The 22,500-nt window shown below is 40.2% G+C and overlaps 1 protein-coding gene across 1 annotated transcript in view; it reads right to left on the bottom strand.

Moving 5' to 3' along the window:
* Positions 1–11,765, bottom strand: part of PTER (phosphotriesterase related) — a 75,752-nt gene extending 63,987 nt beyond the window's left edge. The window contains exon 1 of the mRNA XM_019973106.2: positions 11,634–11,765. The gene's annotated coding sequence lies outside the window, so the exon portion shown is untranslated. The remainder of the gene's footprint in view (positions 1–11,633) is intronic.
* Between the last annotated feature and the right edge of the window lie 10,735 nt (positions 11,766–22,500).

Here is a 22,500-nt window from a genome sequence, read left to right as displayed (position 1 = left end):
TTAATTTCATAGGTAAATCTATGGCCCTTGATACCTAGTCTTCCTTGAGTTCTTGCATGGGCATCACATGACATTCAACTCATTTCTCAGGCTGTTGCTCAGAGTAACTCATGTCATATGCTTTTCCTTATGAATTCATATCAAAAATTACTTTGATTACCTTTGGTTATCAGTTTTCTATTATTTCATTATCAGACATACTGAGATTAAAAAATCAGGAACTCAGGGAGATTTGAATCCAAGAGCACTAACCATAAGAACAGAAATTTTATTTATCATGGGAAATATATTGAAATCTTGATGCTGCTTAAAAAATACCAGTTTCCCTCTCTTGTTCAAATGTATTGAAGGCAACAGACATCATTCATGATAATATGCAATAGGTTAATCTTTTGATACAAACAAAAGTTAGAAGCTCCATGATATCACTTATATGTGGAATCTAAAATATGAACATATCTGTGAAGCAGAAACAGACTCACAGACATAGAGTCATAGAAACATACCACACAGACTTGTGGTAGCCAAGGCGGAGGGGGTGTGGCAGGCGGATGGACTAGGACTTTTGGATTAACAGATGCAAACTATTATATATAGAAGGGCAGATAATAAGATCCTACTGTATAGCACAGAAAACTATATTCAATGTCCTAGGATAAACCATAATAGGAGAGAATATGAGAAAGAATTTATATACATGTATGACTGATTCACTTGGCTGTACAGCAGAAAGTAACACAACATTGTAAATCAACTATACATTGATTTTTTTAAAAGTTAGAAGCTATATAATATATTAAGTGCCATCAAAAGTTAATGCTAACGTGCTGTATTCCAAAAGTGGAAAAATACACACAGATGGGACAGCATACTACTTTATGAAAATATCACAATTTCCCAAAGAGAAAGACAAGCTAGAAATTTACCAACTACATCCATATTACCAAAAAAAAAAAAAAGTTGACCTGCTCAGAGTGTGTCTTTGGGTAAATCACTTAGTCTGTGGGCCTGTTTTCTCATTAATAAGACAAAGGAATAAGCAAGGTGATTTCTAACATTCCTTTCAGATACAACTTCTCTGATTCTATGTGAAGTAACATTCAAAGACCTGTAAACTGGTTTTGTAGGCACCCCTCCAAGAGTTCACTGTGTTTAGGTGTTAAACAAATGGGGACATACATGTAGTAGAAAATCAGGCAAAACATTGCTATGCAAGGAACAGAAAAACATTGATCTTTCTAGTTCTTTTTCTGATTTCCCACCAAGGCAAACCATCCTATAACAAATTATACTACAGTATTTACTGTTAACTTCAGATTACTACTAGCAAATGAAAGAAAAATATTTTGCTACCTGGATGATTCCTTTTCTACGGTCACCCTTTATACTGCTTATGACTAAGAGTAAATAGAGGCACTAGTATAAAATAATGGTGGTGATTAGCCCTCAGATAAATGATGCTGACTATCTAAACTGGGACCCCCAGGTAAGAACTGGGCTGCAGAGCAGGAGGTGAGAGGCAGGTGAGCAAGCAAAGCTTCATCTGTATTTATAGCCATTTCCCATCACTCACATTACCTCCTGAGCTCTGCCTCCTGTTAGATCAGGGACAGTGTTAGACTCTCATAGGAGCATGCGCCCTACTGTATGTGAATCATCCTGAAACCATCCCCCACTCACCCCACCCCACCTCCACCCTGGGTCTATGGATAAATTGTCTTCCATGAAACCAGTCCCTGGTGCCAAAAAGGTTGGGGACTACTTGTCTAAGCAACTGAAAACTTGGCTTTTTCCCAAGTACCGGTTAAAATGATCCATTATCTAAGTATATGTGTACACAGATACATATGCATACATAGGTAATTACATTTTCTATTGTTTTCGGAGTTTCTAATCATCACAGTACAGGTGCAGAAACTATTCTGAAAATGACTGTGTGCCAACTTCTCAACTAAGAATTATTTTACTTTTTAGTGGGCAGTGAGATAAGTATAAACAGTCAATTTGCTTGTTTTTTGTCACTGTTTTCAGAAAGTGATATATACATCACTGGTGTTCAAATTGATTTTAGGTGATATATGGACATTTTAAAATGTTTAAACAAAGTATTTACTTATTTAACATATGTTAGGGGAGAAAGTAATAAACACTGCAAGCCTGTGATTTCAGACATTTTTGCTTAGGATGAGGCCAAAGAAAAACAATGGGTTGGTTTAAAGAAAAATATTGTCATTAGTAGTGAAGCTAGTATATAGGCATAGCAAACATTCTTATTTTTTTAACTTTTTAAAATTAAACCTTTTATTTTATACAATGTTGTGATAGTTTCAGGTGAACAGTGAAGGGTCTCAGCCATACAGATACATGGATCCATCTCCCCCAAACCTCCTCCCATCCAGGCTGCCACATAACATTAAGCAGAGTTCCCTGTGCTGTACATTAGGTCCTTGTTGGGCAAATACTCTTAAAGATGATATGAGAGTGAATCAAATTTGATGAATACCAGTGAATGATGAATTTACTCATTCACTCTGATGAACATTATACACAGAGAGTTCAAATCAGGTACTCTGTGATAACCTAGACATGTGCGATGGGGTGGAAGAGAGGTTCTAAAGGGAGGGGACATATGTATACCTATGGCTGATTCCTGTTGATGTATGGTAGAGACCAGCACAATACTGTAAAGCAATTATCCTCCAACTGAAAATGAATAAATTTTTAAAATGACATTTAACATCTCTGCAATGTCTTGTAACACATTTAATTTTTCTGGCCTACTAAGGAACTAACTCCTGTTAGTTCCCCACAACACATCAGAAATATAATCTTGACTTCTAATTAGTCAGAGAAAGTTATTATCCAGTTTTAATTCTCAGACCTTTTCATTGATCCTATAATTGACATTATTTTAAATGCTGTGGATATAAAAATATAAATGTGATATTATATGGTGTAAAAAACTATAGATCGAGACATTGTGGTCAGACATAGTACAACTACTTAGTAAGTTTTCCAATTTTTACAGAGTAAAACTCTAAAGTTTTAATACATCACTCTTTTTAGAGAGACAAGATATAAATAAACTCTCCTTTAGTGACAGTGTTGTAAAATCATCACATTATGTGGGAATAATTCATGAAAACTTGGGCTTCCCTGGTGGCTCAGACAGTAAAGAATCTGCCTGCAATGTGGGAGACCTGGGTTCGATCCCTGGGTTGGGAATATCCCTTGGAGAAGGGCATGGATATCCACTCCACTGTTCTTGCCTGGAGAATCCCATGAACAGAGGAGCCTGACAAGCTACAGTCCATGGGGTAGCAAAGAGTCAGACATGACTGAGCGACTAACACTTTCACTTTTCTTAACGAAAACTTATTTTAGCCAAAGTATTACTAAAAAAAATATAAAAATAAGTAAGTGCAAACAGCTTCATCAGATAACACAGTATCCTTACATAATGCTTTATGAAAACTCCACATTAAAAAAAAATTGCAATTCTGATTTTAAAAGCAAAATAATTTAGAAACTAATCATTTTGACCTCACTGTGGCAAGAATACGTACTAGCAAAGGCCCATGAAATATCCCTAATGCTAGAAACTGTATATGTTCTTGTATATATTTTAAATCTAACAATTCAATGACATTCAGTAGGCAAGAATATATAGAACTATGTAGAATCTGCATGGAGACTGTTTAAACTTGAATCTCTTTGCTTGACATATTTTAATTTTTCCACTGAAATACTCTGATAGACAAAAAGTTAAAAAGGCAATACCTGGGAGGAATGAAGAAGATCAGAAAGAAACACCGCAACTGGATCTGCTGGGATCTTCTATCTCCCTGGACACGTAGCAGGGCAGATGCAGCTGTAAGGTCAGAGTCTCTGTCCTGTCTGTACTTAAAACAGCAGAATCTTCACTACTTATGCACTCCGCTGCTCCCAGATATTTAGTTCCACAGGAGAAAGAAGAATACTTGGAAACTCTTCTTTCCTGGTTGATACTGGGGCAAGTTCAAAAGAACACAGAAGCCAAACGGAATCAGTTTTAGGCCTTAGATCTGCACTGGAGGCCAGCGGCCCCTTCTGAAATTCCTGTGTTATGTGAATTTGTGCAGTAGCAAATGAAGGCGCGGAAGTTAAAAACTGAACTTGGAGAAACTGCAGCCTGGGAAACTCGATAACTTGTAGAAAAGCACTGACTCATGAAATGATAGACGTGCCATAGACCAGGGAGTGATAAATAAGAACATGTGTCAAATAATCTAGGCTAAAACTAGCGAAGACGTCCTTGTAGCCTTTCCTGGGTAAAGGTTTCACAATACTTTTCTATGGAGCAACGGGTAGTGAAAACCACATTCTACCCATGTGTGTATTCTCTTATGTAAACGTGCATACCTTACCATTCAAATTTAATCTGTCCCTCTAAATGTGATGGTATCAAATTTTGCATTACAGGAGAGAGAGATATATATCTATGTATATATAATTATATATAAAGAAGAAATGAATTATATATTCGTATGATTATATTATGTGATTACATAATTATATGTAATTATAATTATATAATTCTCTTATTTGAACTTATTAATATGGACATTTTAAAAGTTTACAAATGTAGAAAGAGCAGTGTAATGAACCCCTATGTATCATCAGTAGCAGCTTCAACAGTAATTCCAACTACAGTTTTTGAAGGGAAAACTAATGTTTCACAGCTCATGCAAAACCATTCAACCAATTATCCCAAATATTACTAACATACTCTTATAAACCCACATAACAATCCTCTAAGGATTTCTGGCTATCCGTTTACTGCAAAAGGCATTTTTAAAAAGAGCTTTAAAAAAAAAACAAAAAAAAACTATAATTCTGTTCTGAAGCTGAACATGGTGAAGTTCTCCAGTATCAACTCTAGTATGCATGGTTGATGCAGACAGGGCACGTCGACGTCTTTGAGGTTTTCACGTTCCCAATATTTCTTCAAATATAAGAGCTTATCTAACTTCCTCTTGGTTTATCATCTTTCTTCAGAGACTCTTCTGCTTTCATGGACATTTTCAGCTGATAATAAGGAGGCAGAGATTCAGAACACATCTTACAGCAGGAGCACAAGATGTCACCCTCTAGGGAAAAGATGTGCGATAGGACCAAAGTGTATTTTATATCCTGTTACCCTTTTTGATGCCAGACTAGTCAAGGCATGTTTTTGATTCAGAGAGGATATTTTAGGTTAAAAATATGTGCTAGTTTTCATCACAAATATCTGGATGGTGATAGTTCAGACAGCAAGATATACTTGCTTACATGCATTTTATGGTTAATAGCTTAATACACTATGTAGAATTTATCTAATCATGTTGCTTTGATTTTCATCAGTTCAATCTTTTAAGTCACAAACATAAAGCTCTCCTCAAAGTAATGTTAAGAGGTTCCTAAACTGAGTAGACTCTCCAAAAATTTGTAGTTATCACTTGATTGTTCAAATTTGATAATTTTTTTTAAGCCCTCCAAAAATGGTAGTTTCTGGAGACCACTGGGTTTCCCTGGAGGCTCAGACAGTAAAGAATCCACCTGCAATGCAGGAGACCCAAGTTTGATCCCTGGGTCAAGAAGACCCCCTGGAGAAGGGAATGGCTACCCACTCCAGTATTCTTACCTGGAAAATTCCATGGACAGAGGAGCCTCACAGGCTACAGTCCATGGGGTCACAAAGAGTTGGACACAACTGAGCGACTAATCACACATGCACACACACAGACCATTATTACTGTAGGCTAGTCTGATGGGCTGAATTGTACCCCCTCTAAACATTCTTAGGTTCAAGTCCTAACCCCCACTATCTCAGGATGTGACAGTATTTGGACACAGGGTCTTTAAAAAAGGTAACTATATTAAAAAGAGTTTGTTACAGTAGGTCCTAATCTAACAGACTATTTCGTGTAGTTGGAAGAAAAGATTAAGACACAGAGTGAAGACCATGTGACGATAAAGGGAGGACAGGGTAATGAACAAGCCAAAAAGAGAAGCTTCAAAAGAAACCAAATCTACCTACAACCTTGATTTCAGACTTCTAGCCTCCAGAAAAATGAAAAAATCAATTTCTTTTGTTTAAGTCACCCAGCCTGTGATATTTTGTTATGCAGCCCTAGCAAACCAATACAGTCAGTAATAGAGGTCGTGCAGTCCAAGCCATGGAAGTGGCCTTTAATTACACCAGGGGGCTCTGGGTCTATCAAGTGAGTAGAAAATTTGTCAAGAGTCTGGCCAGGCATATGCAATATAATCTAATCCTTTTTGACAAATGTTGATGCCAATGAGGTGACAGCTCAGTGTATAGACTGAGAGGAAATAAATCATTATTGCAGTTATTTGTCAGGGCTTAATAGAAAAGCTTGCTGAAAAGTTAAGCAGATACCACACACAACAGATGTGGCAGCTGTATAATGTGAAATACCCCTGAACCAGGGAATCCACTTCATATTTCCTACAAACTTTCACAGACCAACAATATGACATCTAACTTTTCAGAGACATAAGGAATGTAGTAGATGAGACCTAGAAATGTGACAGGATAAACGTGATAACTTTGAGATTGTATGAAATAAAATATTTTAAATATTTCAAAAATCAATAATATACAAGTTTGAAAATAGTAAGCAATATTAAGAAAGACACCTTTTTTGGTACACAAAAATACGAAGGATTTTGTGGTTGCAATGGACTTTCAATTGCACACAGAACATTAAATTCATAATAATATTTACCAATAGAGTCTTCAAAGTGTTTTTCAAACACTAAATAATTACCCAATTAAGCCATTGCGAGATAAGCTGTCATTACTCTGGATTTAGTGGAAAGGACTAATAATTTTTATTTTAACAGTTTCTGTGAAGAAAGACTCAGTGTTTACTGAACACAACTGTGAGACACAGACCAGCCTTTTAGTGAACAGGGAACAGAAAAAGCAAAAGGTTGATTAGCTAAGTGAATTCAGAGGAAGACAGAGACGATTAAGAACTTAAAACCATGACCAGTGAGAACAGAGAATTTAATATGCAAAACAGAGACCAAAATTGGCAGAAAGCTACTTATGAAAACTGCCAATATTCAGTGTGACTGACTGACAGTGGAGGATCTTTGGTCATGCCCTGAACAACATAATTCATCATACCAGTGCTCAGGGCAGTCATGTCCAAGCAATTTATCATCATCATATCATTTGTCTGAGTAAGAGAGGGGGAGAACTTTGATTGTTAACCTCTAGGGAGACTGGATTTATAGCCAACATCCCTAAGAAGGCAGCATGGCTCTGCCCTAAGCAAAATGCTCCCTGCTTCGCTTCTGTTTAAGTCAGAGGAGAAGAGGGAACACATTGCTTCCTGCATGGGGAGAGCAAAGTCTAGGTCTGATCCTCTTGGATCTGAAATAAGGAAGCAAGGAAATGATAGTTAAAGTATTTGTTCGAGGCTGCTTTAAAAAAAATTAGAAAGTAGTCAATGGTAAGTAGGGATGATTCATTTCAAGTGTCCCTTGGTGACAAAATAGTTTCTGCAATGCATCTATTGATACAAATACATTTGGAAAGAACTGTCTCTTAACAATGAATCTGTGAACCTTCCTCTATATCGGAAAACTTGGGAAGAATGCTGAAATTTTAAATAATGTATTTATATAGAAAAATACATTTATATTTTATAAGTATGTAAGATATATTTATATATTATAAATATACGTTTTATATTACATATTTTAAATATATAAAATATATTTATATTTTATGTATTTATAAATATATCTGTATCTATAGATATCAGATCAGATCAGATCAATCGCTCAGTCGTGTCCGACTCTTTGCGACCCCATGAATTGCAGCACGCCAGGCCTCCCTGTCCATCACCAACTCCTGGAGTTCACTCAGATTCAGGTCCATAGAGTCAGTGATGCCATCCAGCCATCTCATCCTCTGTCGTCCCCTTCTCCTGCCCCCAATCCCTCCCAGCATCAGAGTCTTTTCCAATGAGTCAACTCTTTGCGTGAGGTGGCCAAAGTACTGGAGTTTCAGCTTTAGCATCATTCCTTCCAAAGAAATCCCAGGGCTGATGTCCTTCAGAATGGACTGGTTGGATCTCCTTGCAGTCCAAGGGACTCTCAAGAGTCTTCTCCAACACCACACTTCAAAAGCATCAATTCTTCAGCGCTCAGCCTTCTTCACAGTCCAACTCTCACATCCATACATGACCACAGGAAAAACCATAGCCTTGACTAGACGAACCTTTGTTGGCAAAGTAATGTCTCTGCTTTTTAACATGCTATCTAGGTTGGTCATAACTTTCCTTCCAAGGAGTAAGCGTCTTTTAATTTTATGGCTGCAGTCACCATCTGCAGTGATTTTGGAGCCCAGAAAAATAAAGTCTGACACTGTTTCCACTGTTTCCCCATCTATTTCCCATGAAGTGATGGGACCAGATGCCATGATCTTCGTTTTCTGAATGTTGAGCTTTAAGCCAACTTTTTCACTCTCCACTTTCACTTTCATCAAGAGGCTTTTGAGTTCCTCTTCACTTTCTGCCTTAAGGGTGGTGTCATCTGCATATCTGAGGTTATTGATATTTCTCCCGGCAATCTTGATTCCAGTTTGTGTTTCTTCCAGCCCAGTGTTTCTCATGATGTACTCTGCATATAAGTTAAATAAACAGGGTGACAATATACAGCCTTGACGAACTCCTTTTCCTATTTGGAACCAGTCTGTTGTTCCATGTCCAGTTCTAACTGTTGCTTCCTATATATTTATATATAAATCGCATTTTTCAAAATGAAAATGACAGCCTTAATTCCTATCCCTCACAGACATTGAACCTTTATGTACTTTACACTTTAACACCTGCTGCCCTTAGAGAATGTGATTAAACATCTAAATGCCATCTTCGTCACCTTTGATTAAAATCACAAAGTTGACTTGAGTGTTCTGGAAATAAGTCTACCTGCTATCTCATCTGATAGTTAAAGAAACACTGGTCACAGTAGCACACTTCTTACAGAACCTTCCCTCTTTTAGGCTCCCAAGATATCTGATAAGCTGGAAACCAGTAATCCCTGGAGGCATGTGGCTCAGACCTTACCTGAGTGTATTAGTCAGGATAGGCTAGGTTATGTTGATTTAACAAACAAATCCCCAAACCCTGGGGCCTAAACCCACCAGAAGCTCATTTCTGGCTCACACTGTGTCTAACACAGAGAGATGGGGATTCTGCTGGTTGTCTTCATTCTATGTTCCAGGCTGATAGAACAGCCATTGTCTAGAAAACCGGTGGTCACTCTGGCAGTGGGAAAGAGAGTGGGGTATGCCTCTCACTGGCTTTTAAAGCTTCCACCTGGGAGTGACACACGTCACTCCACTTGTATTTAATTAACCAAAGCAACTCCATGGCCATGCCTCATTGGAAGGGGACACAGAAATGGATAACACTTAGGACTCCCCTGCTGAGCAGGCAGAGACAGTTGTACTCAGAGAGATAATGGTTTCATGAAACAGGTCGTCAGAACCACAGAGCCAGTTTATGCCAGATGACTAAGTGGGAGCAGATATTTTATTTTTTGTCTTCCTTTTTTTTAAGTGAGGGAGGAAAGTCTATGAATGAGAAGGCTTTTTTTAAATGAAACATTTTTAGAAAAACACGAACCACTGAGAAACAGAACGATGCCGTGTTCAGTATATGAAAAACGTATTCAACAACCATCTCAGGTTTTCCTATTAACAGTGATGTTCATAGGCAGTACACAGCTTAAGGACTTCTCAGCAGTGTTACTGTTTGGTTCACTCAGGTATTTAAGATATGTAGAAGAAAGATTCCTCATATAGTAACACTTTAAAGCATATGGTAACAAGAATGGATATTTTCTAAGGTCAGAAAGCTCCTCCCATTCTCTGTAGTTCATTATTTTGTCTTCAGGCTTATTTCTGAGAACAACTTCCACAAGCCTTACATAGGGGTCCACTACCTACTACAATACCAGGGATCTTAGGGCCAAGCACAAGACTAAGAAGGCATTAAATACACAGGGATAGACTTTTCAAGACTGTAAATGATCTGTTGTTCTTTGCTCCTGTCTGGGTCAAAATTTAACTATGCGCACTGCAAAGTGTATAAGGAGATCAAACCAGTCAATCCTAAAGGAAATCAACCCTGAATATTCTTGGAAGGACTGATACTGAAGCCGACGCTCTAATACTTTGGCCATCTGAGGCAAAGAGCCAACTCACTGGAAAAGACCCTGATGGTGGGGTGGGAAAGACTGAAGGCAAAAGAAGAGGGTAGCAGATGATGAGATGGTTGGATAGCATCACCAGCTCAATGGACATGAATCTGAGCAAACTCCAGGAGATAATGGAGGACAGGGAAGCCTGGCATGCTACAATCCATGGGGTCGCAGAGTTGGACACGACTTAGCGACTGAACAAGAACAGAATATTTACTTTAAAAAATCTACATTACATATAGTTTAGTCACTTTTATAATAATAAAGCAGCATCTAGCCTCCACAAATGAACACAGCATTTCATAAAGTAGAACTCTTATCCTTTTAAAAATTAAGTTGCTATCTTGCTATCAACAGTCAGTCAGCTGTCTGATCTCTTTTTCTTTGCCTCTTGCACTGAGATTTCTTTTCAAAGGGGCTTGGTTATTTCTGGAATTACATCAGGCCTTCAGGATAAGAGCTGTACACCCCTTCTGCCAATATAAAATAAAATGTAACTGGCCAAGGAGGAGTTCTACTTCTTAGGGCTTTTTTCTTACTGATATTCATTCTATATGACAGTGAATGTGACAGATCCTTTAGGATAGGAGTCAATGCTTGTCAGTTTTCTCCACTGGAGAAGTGATTTAAAGATGAATAGACTCGTGTGTCTACACATGGAGGAAGTTCTCTATACGTCTCCCCACCCCAGGTGTGCCTGCACCTGAGGAGTCTTCAAAATATCACATCGAGGCTGTAAATACCATGATCATATTGTATCTGGAGTATCTTTACAATGGAAGGACCACGACAGTAAAATAAATCAGCAAGCTGAGGCCCAAGGCTTAGAGGTATGATGTCAAAGCTTATAAGGAGAACAAGCGTGGAATAGATAACCCTGATGCCAGCACAGCTGCCCAACTACGACCCCAGAGCACTTCTGCCCACCAACCCTGAGCTGGAGCCACAAGGGGCCCTCGGCCTCGTTCTGCGCAGGACTCTGAATCTCGGGTTTCAAGCTTGACTCTGCAGGACTTTAAACTTCGGGACTGAAGAAGGAAATGGAAACTCCAGTATTCTTGCCTGGAGAGTCCGATGGACAGAGAAGCCTGGCAGGCTATATACAGTCCATGGGATTCAAAGAGTCGGACACGAATTCGCGACTAAACCACCACCACCAGACTTCGGGGCAACAAGCCACCGGCAAGCCTAGACCAGTCTCCCAGGCCTCCCGCAGCCTCAAGATCCCTGTCTTTGCAACTTCCCCGAGAGCGATAGGAGAAAGGCAGAAAGAAGCCAAAGCCTTAGGAACTCCTTCCCCAGGCGGGACCTTCGCCAACTCCCTGCAGGAGTTCACGCGCCCAGCTGTGCAGCGACCGCACCCTTCCTACCGGGCCCACAGCTCCCGCGCCCGCTCCGGTTCCTGGGTGCTTTCCCTCCACTCGCTGCGCGCCGCCTTCTCCCTGAGGACCCTCTGCAGGGCCAACTTTCCGGGTCTTTGACTTGTCCCCAATCCCCGCCCACTTCACCCTCCGGTCTAGTCTTCTCCCCGCCCTCCGGCCCTGACCGCGCCCACCTGCCCTCGGCCACGCCCACTGGGCGTCCGTCGGCCCCGCCCCCTACCTTAGACTACTCGCAATGGGCTCCTGTTGGGCCGCGCTCCTGACTCGGCCACGCCCAGCAGGTTCCTGCCCCCTCCTCCCGAAGGTTCCCGCCTTCGGCCCCGCCCCCGCCCCTCCCGCCTCCAGGCTATTTGAGCTCAAGTTCTGTACGCTGGGCCTTCCCCTGAGCAGGCAGAAGCCTTACAGTCTGAGAATCAGCTCAACTGCTGAGCTAAGAACCCACTTCCTCTGCGCGAGTCTGTTGTATCTGCCAGATATTCTGGAAGGAGAGGTTCCTCTTTCTAGTTTGGCTGAGTCTGAAGAATTAGGAACTAGAGCCTTCAGGGAGAAAGGAAGCAGTTGCATTTACCCCAGATCCCAGTTCTCCGTGGCAAAGTCTGGAACGTGGAGGCCCTAGAAGCTATTTTGAGTTTCCTGCAAGGACAGCAAGCCAGGGGGAGTGCACTGGCAGTTTAATGGCAAGAAGAGAATTTGAATCAGCATCCTGAATACGGACAACGTTGAGTTTCTTTCTTTTTTTCTTTTTCCCTCCCAAATGATTTTTTAAATTGTGGTAAAATATACATAACATTTACTACTTTAAAGCATACAATTAGGTGGCATTTAGTAAATTCATGATGTTTGACATTAGTTTATTCCTTCATTGTTTCATGTCCTTGGGCCTGAGGCTTCTCATCTTTAAAATGAGAGTGATGCTGCGAGCACTGGCCCAGGCACTTGATGTGACCAGATAGGCTTCCCTCGTGGCCCAGATGGAAAAGAATCTTCCTGCAGTTCTGGAGACCAAGTTTCGATCCCTGGGTGGGGAAGATTCCCTGGAAAAGGAAATGAGAACCCACTCCAGTATTCTCGCCTGGAGAACAGTATTATTGCCTGGCAGGCTACTGTCCATGGAGTGGCAAAGAACGGGAATGACTCACATGAGCTCTGGCCAGGCACTTGATGTGACAAACAGGCTTCCTGAATACTTGTGAGTCAGTCTAGGAAACAGTGCGGAGAGCAGTTACCACTGGATAGAGTTTCAGTATTACTCTGTGGTAACTGCTCTTTGCACTGCTTTATGTTTATCCTGAATTCTGAGAAAAAAAAAAAGGATGAGTACTCAGATGGGAAGAACCTCCAGGTGTCATTTGAAATGAAGGCAAACATTAATAATGATAATAATATTCATAGTAATAGATGTTTCCTGAGGCCACTTCTGCTACTCTAAGGACCGTCTGTTATCTTAACTTTTAGAACAGTCTACATGATAGGATCAATTTCTCCTCCGATTACAGATAAGAAAGCAGACAGAAAAGTGCCTTGTGCAAGGTCAGGGCTAGAACCCAGTTTGGTGATGTCTTAGCACCTGCCCTCTTAGTAGAGGACCGAGAACTTCAATATGCTGCTGCTGCTGCTGCTGCTACGTCGCTACAGTCATGTCCGACTCTGTGCAACCCCATAGACGGCAGCCCACCCGGCTCTCCCGTCCCTGGGATTCTCCAGGCAAGAATACTGGAGTGGGTTGCCATTAGGAAATACATTAATATATTTAAGTGAGAAAGAACTTCTCTGGTGGTTCAGTGGCTAAGACTCCATGCTCCCAATGCAGGGGGCCCAAGTTCAATCCCTGGTCAGGGAACTGGATCTGACACATGCTGCCTGCATGATCAATGAAGATCCTGCCTTCTTCAAGTAAGACCTGGTGCATCCTAAATAAATAACCAAAAATTTTTTTGAAAATATATATAATGAGAAAAAGAGGAGAAAAAAAATAAGGGTTTTGGCAAGGGGTGTTTTTGTTTTATCAAGAGGGTAAAAAGTATAAGAAGTTGGTTGGTGAGGGCCAGGCAGAGAGAAAATACTGGGAGAGCAGGCTTTTTACATCCTAGGAACCAAGAAGGGGGTAAAAATAGCACCCAGGGGTGGCAGAAGAAAGAATAAAAATGCTGAGGTTAAGAACTCCAGGGGTATGAGTCTTGGAGAGGTGACTATTACCAGGAATGACTGGGGCTCATATAATATGAAGATTATATGATGAATAGATGGATCAGTGGAAGCCTCTGGAGTGATTTCAGTACTGCCGACCACTCTGATTGTATCATCGCCATGACGCCCTATAAATGTGTACCTGACTGTGGTTGTTAAGGAGAGGCCTAAAAGTCCATTATTTATAATGTTATGTATTTCACTAGTCCACACTGCCAGACATGAAATTATACACAAGATTCATGTTTAAAAAAATGACTCCAGTTTTCCTTTATGGAAGTTACTAAATTCTCCACTGCCCACATTCCACCCATGGTGGAAGATTTGTGATGGATTTCACATGCAGGCTCTTCCTTCTAGGACTTAACACCTTAAAAAGATAGTGTTAAAGAGAAATTGCTCTAGATTTTATTTCTCTTTGTTTTGAAAGAAGCAGCTTCAAAGAAACTTCAAATTAATAGGTAGGAGTTTTATTTCAGGAAATTTCTCAAACTATCGTGAACACGTGTGTTTGAACACGGGGAGCGAAATCATGCAAATTCAATGTACAGCAGTGAAAACCCTTCATAGTGTGTAGCATTTGAGTTTATAGACTCTAATTCCATTTCATGTCACATGTGATGTAAGCACTATTGTTAGTGAAACACCAAATGTGGTCCTATTTAAAACTAATGAAAATAAACGTGCTCTAGAACTGGAGCCCAGATCTACCAGCCCTGATGACTGGTAGGCAAGAATGGATGAAAGAGGTCTTTTCTGATGTCCTGCCGTGACAAATCGTAATCTGCCATCAAGCCTTGTACCCAGTGTCATTTTTTTCCAGCCTTTCTTCCTGGAAAAGCTTAACTTGGAGATATTTTTTGAAACCTAGAATATCACTGTACTATCATCTCTCTGTGATGAAATAGTTGAGTTAAAAATCATATTATTAAGGAACCAAAGCTTCCCAAATCAATCTCTCTGTTAAGGGTTTAGTTCAAATACACTCTCATTTCCACAGTACCTGCTTTTTATTTTCGTAGTATCTTTGAATTTTGACAGTACCTATACTGAGAAACACTAAATTGGCAAAGAGAATAGAATCCAACCCAAACATCCAGTACCCCTTGCTGTTTGGGTTCAACTTCCAGAAGACACTCAGGTTTTCATCACCCTAGTTAACTATATTAAACATTTATGCAGAAATAGACTATAGGAAAAAAATCTGGAGAAGACAAAAAGTAATCCAGATAATTATCATGAGTGGCAGGGAAAAAGCACAGTTAATGATACCAATTCTTGAAGAGTGTTGCTGTCAGGTTTTAACTGGTAATTAGAAGTTAAAACTTACACTGCTACAGAAATTTTTCTCAGTTTAATTTTTGGTCATGGTGTGATAAACTAGTCCCATCATTTCTAGGAAATCTGTTAGATGCCAGTGTCACAAGAGAGATAGGACAGAGCTTTCCACACAATTTTTCCATCAAACTCCTATTCTTTTTACCTCTCAGAGAATACAACTAACTATTCAATGTATTTTATTATTTAGAGGCAAAGAAAAAGTGAAAGTAGAACTATTCTAGTTCCTAAAGAACTAGAGTAACATAACCCCACCCTCATCCCCATCCAGGGAATTATTTTTACATTTTTAAAAAATATTCTTTTCCATTATGGTTTACCACAGGACACTGAATATAGTTCCCTGTGCTAAACAGTAGGACCTTGGGTCTATCCATCCTATATATGATACTTTACATCTGCTAATCCCAAAGCCCCAGTCCTTCCCTCTCCCTTGGCAACCACAAGTCTGTTCTCTATGTCTGTGAGTCTGTTTCTGTTTTGTAGTTAGGTTCATTTATGCCATATTTTAGATTCCACATATAAGTGGTAGTGTATGGTATTTGTCTTTGTCTTTCTGACTTCATGTAGTATGATAATCTCTAGTTGAATCCATATTGCTGCCAATGACATTGTTTTGTTCTTTTTTATGGCTGAGTAGTATTCCATTGTGTATATGTACCACATCTTCTTTATCCATTCATCTATGGATGAACATTTGGGTTGTTTCCATGTCTTGGCTATTGTGAATAGTGCTACTCTGAATATAGGGGTACATGTATCTATTTGAATCATAGTATTATCTCAGTGAAGCTTCCCAAGTTGTGCTACTGATAAAGAACCCACCTGCCAATGCAGGAGACTTAAGAGATGCAGATTTGATCCCTGGGTCAGGAAGATCCCCTAGAGAAATGACAACCCTCTCCAGTATTCTTGCCTGAAGAATCCCTTGGACAGAGGAGCCTGGTGTGCTACAGTCCATGGGGATCACACAGAGTCAGACACAACTAAAGCAACTTAGCATGGTGTGACATTATCTCAGATATGCCCAAGAGTGGTATTGGGATGGCTGGATCATGTGGTAATTCTATTTTTAGTTTTCTGATGAACCTCCACACTGTTTTCCATAGGGGCTACACCAACTTACATCAGAAAACTTTTTAATAGGGACTATACTTTTACAAAGGAGTAATTAAGCCATTTGTAGAAGCCAGTCACAGATTTGTTTTCAAAAACTATTGTGATTTACAACTACTTTGGAGATGTAGAGCATTTCCTCAAAAACTAGTGTTAACAAATGATCCAACAACTCCACTACTGGGTGTAAATCCAAGAAGTGAAAGCAAAGAACCAAACAGATATTTGTAGCCTGTGTTGATAGCAGTGTTATTCACAATAGCCAAAAGGTGGAAACAACCCACATGTTCATTGATGGATGGATGGATAAACAAAATATGGTCTGTATATACAATGGAATATTATTTAGCATTAAAAAGGAATGAAATTCTGATATGCTACAGCTTGGATGAACCGTGAAGGCATTATGCTAAGTGAAATAAGCCAGACACACAAAATGACAAATATTGTATAATTTCACTTACATAAGATGCCTGGGAATAGTCTAATTCATAAAGACAGGAAGTAAAATAGAGACTGGGGTTAGGAGGATGGAGAGTTAGTGTTTAATGAGTGCTGGCTTTCAACTTAGAGAAGATGAAAAAATTATAAAGGTGGATAGTGAGCATACTTTATGCACTGAACTAGACACTTAAAAATAGTTAAAATGATAAATTGTATGTTTTGAATATTTCAACACAATAAAAATTATTTGACTTTGCTGCTGCTGCTGCGTCGCTTTAGTCGTGTCCAACTCTGTGCGACCCCATAGACGGCAGCCCACCAGGCTTCCCATCCCTGGGATTCTCCAGGCAAGAACACTGGAGTGGGGTGTCATTTCCTTCTCCAACGCATGAAAGGGAAAAGTGAAAGTGAAGTCGCTCAGTCGTGTCCGACTCTATCGACCCCATGGTCTTCAGCCTACCAGGCTCCTCCGTCCATGGGATTCTCTAGGCAAAAGTACTGGAGTGGGGTGCCATTGCCTTCTCCTATTTGACTTTAGGTAACTGTAAATAACTTATGAAAGTTAACTTGAATTTCGAACACCTATTATTTACACTAGATTTGCTAGTATAAGTAAAAGGTCATAATTTTTAATTACATCATCATTAACTTGAAACAACTTTTAAAGTGAATTGTCTGGTTTTTTTTTGTTTGAGTGGTTGGGTTTTGTTTGTTTGTTTCTGTTTTTTTCTGGCCTAGCGATTTCTTTTGGTATTTGCAACAGAGACTCAATGGTATTTGTGGTTTGTTGTTGTTTTTATTTAATTACTAAGTCATGTCCAACACTTTCATGATTCCATGGACTGTAGTCTGCCAGGCTCCTCTGTCCATGGATTTCCCAGGCAAGAATACTAAGTGGGTTGCCATTTCCTTCTCTATGGAATCTTCCCAACCTGACCTAAGCATCAAACCCGTGTCTCTTGTCTCTTGCATTGGCAAGTGAATTCTTTACCACTTAGCCACATGGGAAGCTTAGGTGCTCACTAAACCTATGTTCGTCTCTTCCTCCTCCTGGGCACATAAAGACACTGCATTTCCCAAGCTCCTTTGCAGTTAGATATGGTCCTGCCCCTGAGTGCCAGCCAATAGGATGTGGAAGAAGTGCCTTTGTGAACTGACCTATCAAAAAGCCTCCCCACCCCCCACGCATCCGCCACTTCTTCTCCACTCTTTGACAGGAGGGAGACAGTTCCTCAAACGTGGGTCATGGAGCCATAGGAGAGAAGTAGGCTGTGTCTGAATGGCCATGTGAAGGAAAGCCCTCCTACCAACCTTAACTACCAGAAAATGAGTGGAAAATGTACTTTTAATAGCTTAAACCACTGAGATGGGATTATATGTTACCACAGAGAGCCTACCCTGATTAATACAGTATTTGTCCTGGTCGAAGAATGAGGTGGTTCCATTTGCAAATTGAAGATGACCCTCTTTAGCCAGTTGTTAATAACTAATACTAAATGCCTTTTGTGATGGCTTCTGAATTCTTGAGAAAATTATTTAAGTGTTAGAGGCATCTGTTAGTACATGATAACATAATTATTGGTCTCTAATATTAAATACAGTGTTGAAAGACACAGAATGAGAAACAGAATGATGTTAAAGAACCGCCCCCCCCCAAAAAAAAAAAAAAAAAAAACTCTGCAAGGAAGTTATTTGTTAACTGTAAGTACAAGCATGTGTGTCTGTTAAGAATGCCAAATGGTAGTTTTCTCAGTGTTGAAAAACAAAACAATGTGGGTTTGAAGCAAACATTAAAAGGATGACTTGAATGTATAATTCAAATAACTTGACTATTTTTTCCTTTTAAGTAATATGGATAATTTCTTTGTTTTCATTTCAAGAGCTTGAAAATGTGTGTGTGTGTGTGTGTGTTTTACTATGGATTTAGTTTAAATTGCTTTTCTGAAACCTTGTTTAAGTACTGGTTTTAAATATTTTGTGCTATGTAAGGAACACAGCCTGTGCAACCTTACGCTAAAGAACTCTTTCCTGTGAGTAGTTGGCAAAATTGTGTCTGACTTAGTAAATATTGTTAAGAGAAGTAATGGTATACTCGGGTATGTAAAAGTCATATTGTAGCTAAAATAACTGAAGAGAGGAGTTTGCTTTCATTTCTAGATAAAATCAGAGGGGCGGGGGGATGTCAGGCCTTCTTTTAAAACGAATCTCTAGACAGAGTGTGCTGGAGGCAGCTCTATTCTCTGTGAACACAGAAAACCAGGTAGAACCAACTAGTATCTTCAGAAGCAGCTCTGGAGTCTGATAAACCTGACTTCAGTTCCTGGGACCTCTTCATATCCCTGAGCCACGCTGTCCTCATATGAAATGGAAACATGATCACCTCCTACTGGCAGCCTGGTGGTTGTCCTTAGATCCTTTCTCCTTTGCTTTCACACTAATATTTTAGCAGGGTTCATGGACACCTTTTTAAGTAACTTATGAAAGTTAAAATCTTTAAAGATGTTAACTGCCTCTTTTGCAACTAAGCTTGGCCATGTGACTTAGCAGATTTGATTTGTGACCCCTCCCACTGGGAAAAAATGGAAATTGAAGAAGCTGTCTTGAGACTAGAGATAGAATTTCTGTGTTGAGGATGGCAGAGACCTTGTGTCTTCATAGGTTGCTGTGTGAATTAAGTGCTGCGCTATATGAAGTTGTCTTTTCTGGAGGCTTCACAGCAAGACTGGGAAGTTTGCTAGACAGGAGAGGTAATTATGGTTTAAGAATAGAGAAGTAGTGTTGTAGGTCAATGATACTTCAAGAACAAACAAAGTCATAGAAAAAGAGGTCAGAATTGTAGTTACCAGAGGACAGGGGTTGGGGAGAGGAGGAATCAGATGAAGGCAGTCAAAGGTACAAACTTTCAGTTATAAAATAGATAAGTACTAGGGGTAGAATATATGACATGATTAACATAATGGACATTGCTGTATGTTATATATGAATGAGTGAATGATAGTCGCTCAATTGTGTCCACCTCTTTGTGACCCCATAGACTGTGGCCTGCCAGGCTCCTCTGTCCATGGAATTCTCCAGGCAAGAATACTGGAGTGGCTTGCCATTTCCTTCTCCACGTTATATGTGAATGTTGTTAAAAGAGTAAATCTTGAGTTCTCTTCACAAGGAAAAATATGTTTTCCTGTTTCTTTAATTTTGTATCTGTATGAGATGATAGATGTTCACTAAACTTCTTGTGATCATCATGATATATGTAAGTCAAATCATTATGCTGTACATCTTAGACGTATTCCGTGCTATATTTCAGTTATACCTCAATAAAAGTGGAAAAAGCAGTGGGGGGGAAAGCAGTAAATAGAGTGAAGTTAATAGTATGTTTTCAGGTAAGAGGGTAGGTGGGGCCTCAGGGTACAGTCCTCTATGAAACAACCATGTGAGGAGCATCAGACAGAGGCTCAGGAACCAGAGTCAGGAGAGGAAATTTGGAACTCAGGCTAAAGGCAGGAAAATCAAGCATCAGATCCTTGGGTGAGAAGCTGAGGAGCAAGAACACAGAAACAGTGGCCCTGAATAAAGCTAATAATAGTTACAAAAATAGCCATCTTTTATTGACAGTTGGTGTGCCAGTCTCTATTCTGGTAGCCCTTGGTAACCATTTGTAAGATTTTATATTTGCATAATCCCCATTTTACAAATGTGGAAACTGAGGCTCACAAATGTGATGTCTTTTTGCTCAAGGTCTCATAAATATTGAAGGGCAATGCTGAGATTCAAATCTAGGACTCGCTGGCTCCAAAATCCAAAGGCTAAGAATTAACTACCTGGTCATCCAAGTCAGATCCTTAGCACAGGGCTTAGCAAAGGGATCAATAAATGTTAGTTGTGATCATTCAGACAAGGAAATGAGTATAGACTTGGCACAGATCAGTAGAAGCAGGATTAGATGTGAGCTGGAGAGACTGTGAGCCTAGGTGCCCTGTATACAGTGTGTTTGCATATGTGTGTGTGTGTGTGTGTGTGTCTGTGTGTGTGTGTGTGTGCACACGTGTGTGTAGGAGAGAGCACTGGGGAGGTGGGACAACCTATAGGGTATTCCGTAGATAAGTCACATAGAAGGTAACGAAGTGAGAAGTCAGGGAGCAAAGTACTTCCCAATTCCAAGCACTCTTGTTTTTCTTCAGTCATATGTGAAAAGGAACCTGATTCTTCGAGAACAGAGAAGCTGGAAATGAAAAGCTAATGCTTCCCTTGATTGTCCCAGAATCAGAGATGTTTAGAGCCAGAGAAAAAAGGGAGGGGATATATGTATACATATGGCTGATCCATGTTGAGGTTTGACAGAAAACAGCAAAATTCTCTAAAGCAATTATCCTTCAACAAAAAATAAATTAAAAAAAATTTTTAAAGCCTAGTATCTACCCCTCTCTTTTGGAAGGAGGCAAGGGACATTCAGTGGGATTTTTTTTAAATCACCCACTGCTGAGAAAACTCAGCAAACTCAAAAGAGCCTTTAACTCCAAGAATCTGAAGTCCCAGAGGAAGGTTTTAACTTGAGAGAAGCAGAGCAATTCAGAAAGCACTCTGTAATCACAGCATATGTGTGAGATTAATGTTAGAATATGGGTTAATAGTAACAGATGTCATCAGAAAACTTCTATTTTTGGTGCTAGCATCCTTATTCTTGCTGTGCTGGGCTTAATTGCTCAGTCGTGTCCAACTCTTTGTGACCCTTTGGACTAGAGTCCTCCAGTCTCCTCTCTCCAAGGGATTTTTCAGGCAAGGATACTGGAGTGGGGTGCCATTTCCTTCTCTAGGGCATCCTGGAGAAGGCAATGGCACCCTACTCCAGTATTCTTGCCTGGAAAATCCCATGGACGGAGGAGCCTGGTAGGCTGCAGACCATGGGGTCGTGAAGAGTCGGACACGACTGAGTGACTTCACTTTCACTTTTCCCTTTCATGCATTGGAGAAGGAAATGGCAACCCACTCCAGTGTACTTGCCTGGAGAATCCCAGGGACGGGGGAGCCTGGTGGGCCGCCGTCCATGGGGTCGCACAGAGTCGGACATGACTGAAGCGACTTAGCAGCAGCAGCAGCAGGGCATCCTCCTAACCCAAGGATTGAACCCACATCTCGTCTTGTCTCCTGTATTGCAGGTGAGTTCTTTACCTGCTGAATCATCAGGCAAGCATTTCATTATTCTGATGTGTAGGTGGTAATAGGGTATGAGGATGGTGTGGTCATTTTAAATTAAAAAACTATTTTTAAACAAAAGTTGCATAGAGTATTCAGGAGATCAACCCTGAATATTCACTGGAAGGACTGATGCTGAAGCTGAAGCTCCAATATTTTGGTCATCTGATGCAAACAGATGACTCATTGGAAAAGTCCCTGATACTGGGAAAGATTGAGGGCAGAAGGAGAAGAGGACGTCAGAGGATGAGATGGCTGGATGGCATCACCAATGTGATGACCATGAACTTGGGCAAACTCCGGGAGATGGTGAGGGACACGGAGGCTTGGCATGCTGCAGTCCATGGGATCCCAAAAAGGTGGACATAACTGGGCGACTGAACAACAACATTGTTGCGTGGAACCTTTAACGTACTAGTCTTATTTGAGTATTAGGCACACAGCATTTTTAATTGACACAGAATATAATAAGGACTTGCCTGGTAGCTCAGCTGGTAAAGTATCTGCCTGCAATGCAAGAGACCTGGGTTTGATCCCTGCTATGGGAAGACCCCTGAAGAAGAAAGGGCTACCTGCTCCA

This window comes from Bos indicus, chromosome 13 (genome assembly GCF_029378745.1).
Source record: "Bos indicus isolate NIAB-ARS_2022 breed Sahiwal x Tharparkar chromosome 13, NIAB-ARS_B.indTharparkar_mat_pri_1.0, whole genome shotgun sequence".
Classification (NCBI taxonomy): Eukaryota; Metazoa; Chordata; class Mammalia; order Artiodactyla; family Bovidae; genus Bos; species Bos indicus.
This window is presented reverse-complemented; position numbering and strand designations above follow the sequence as displayed.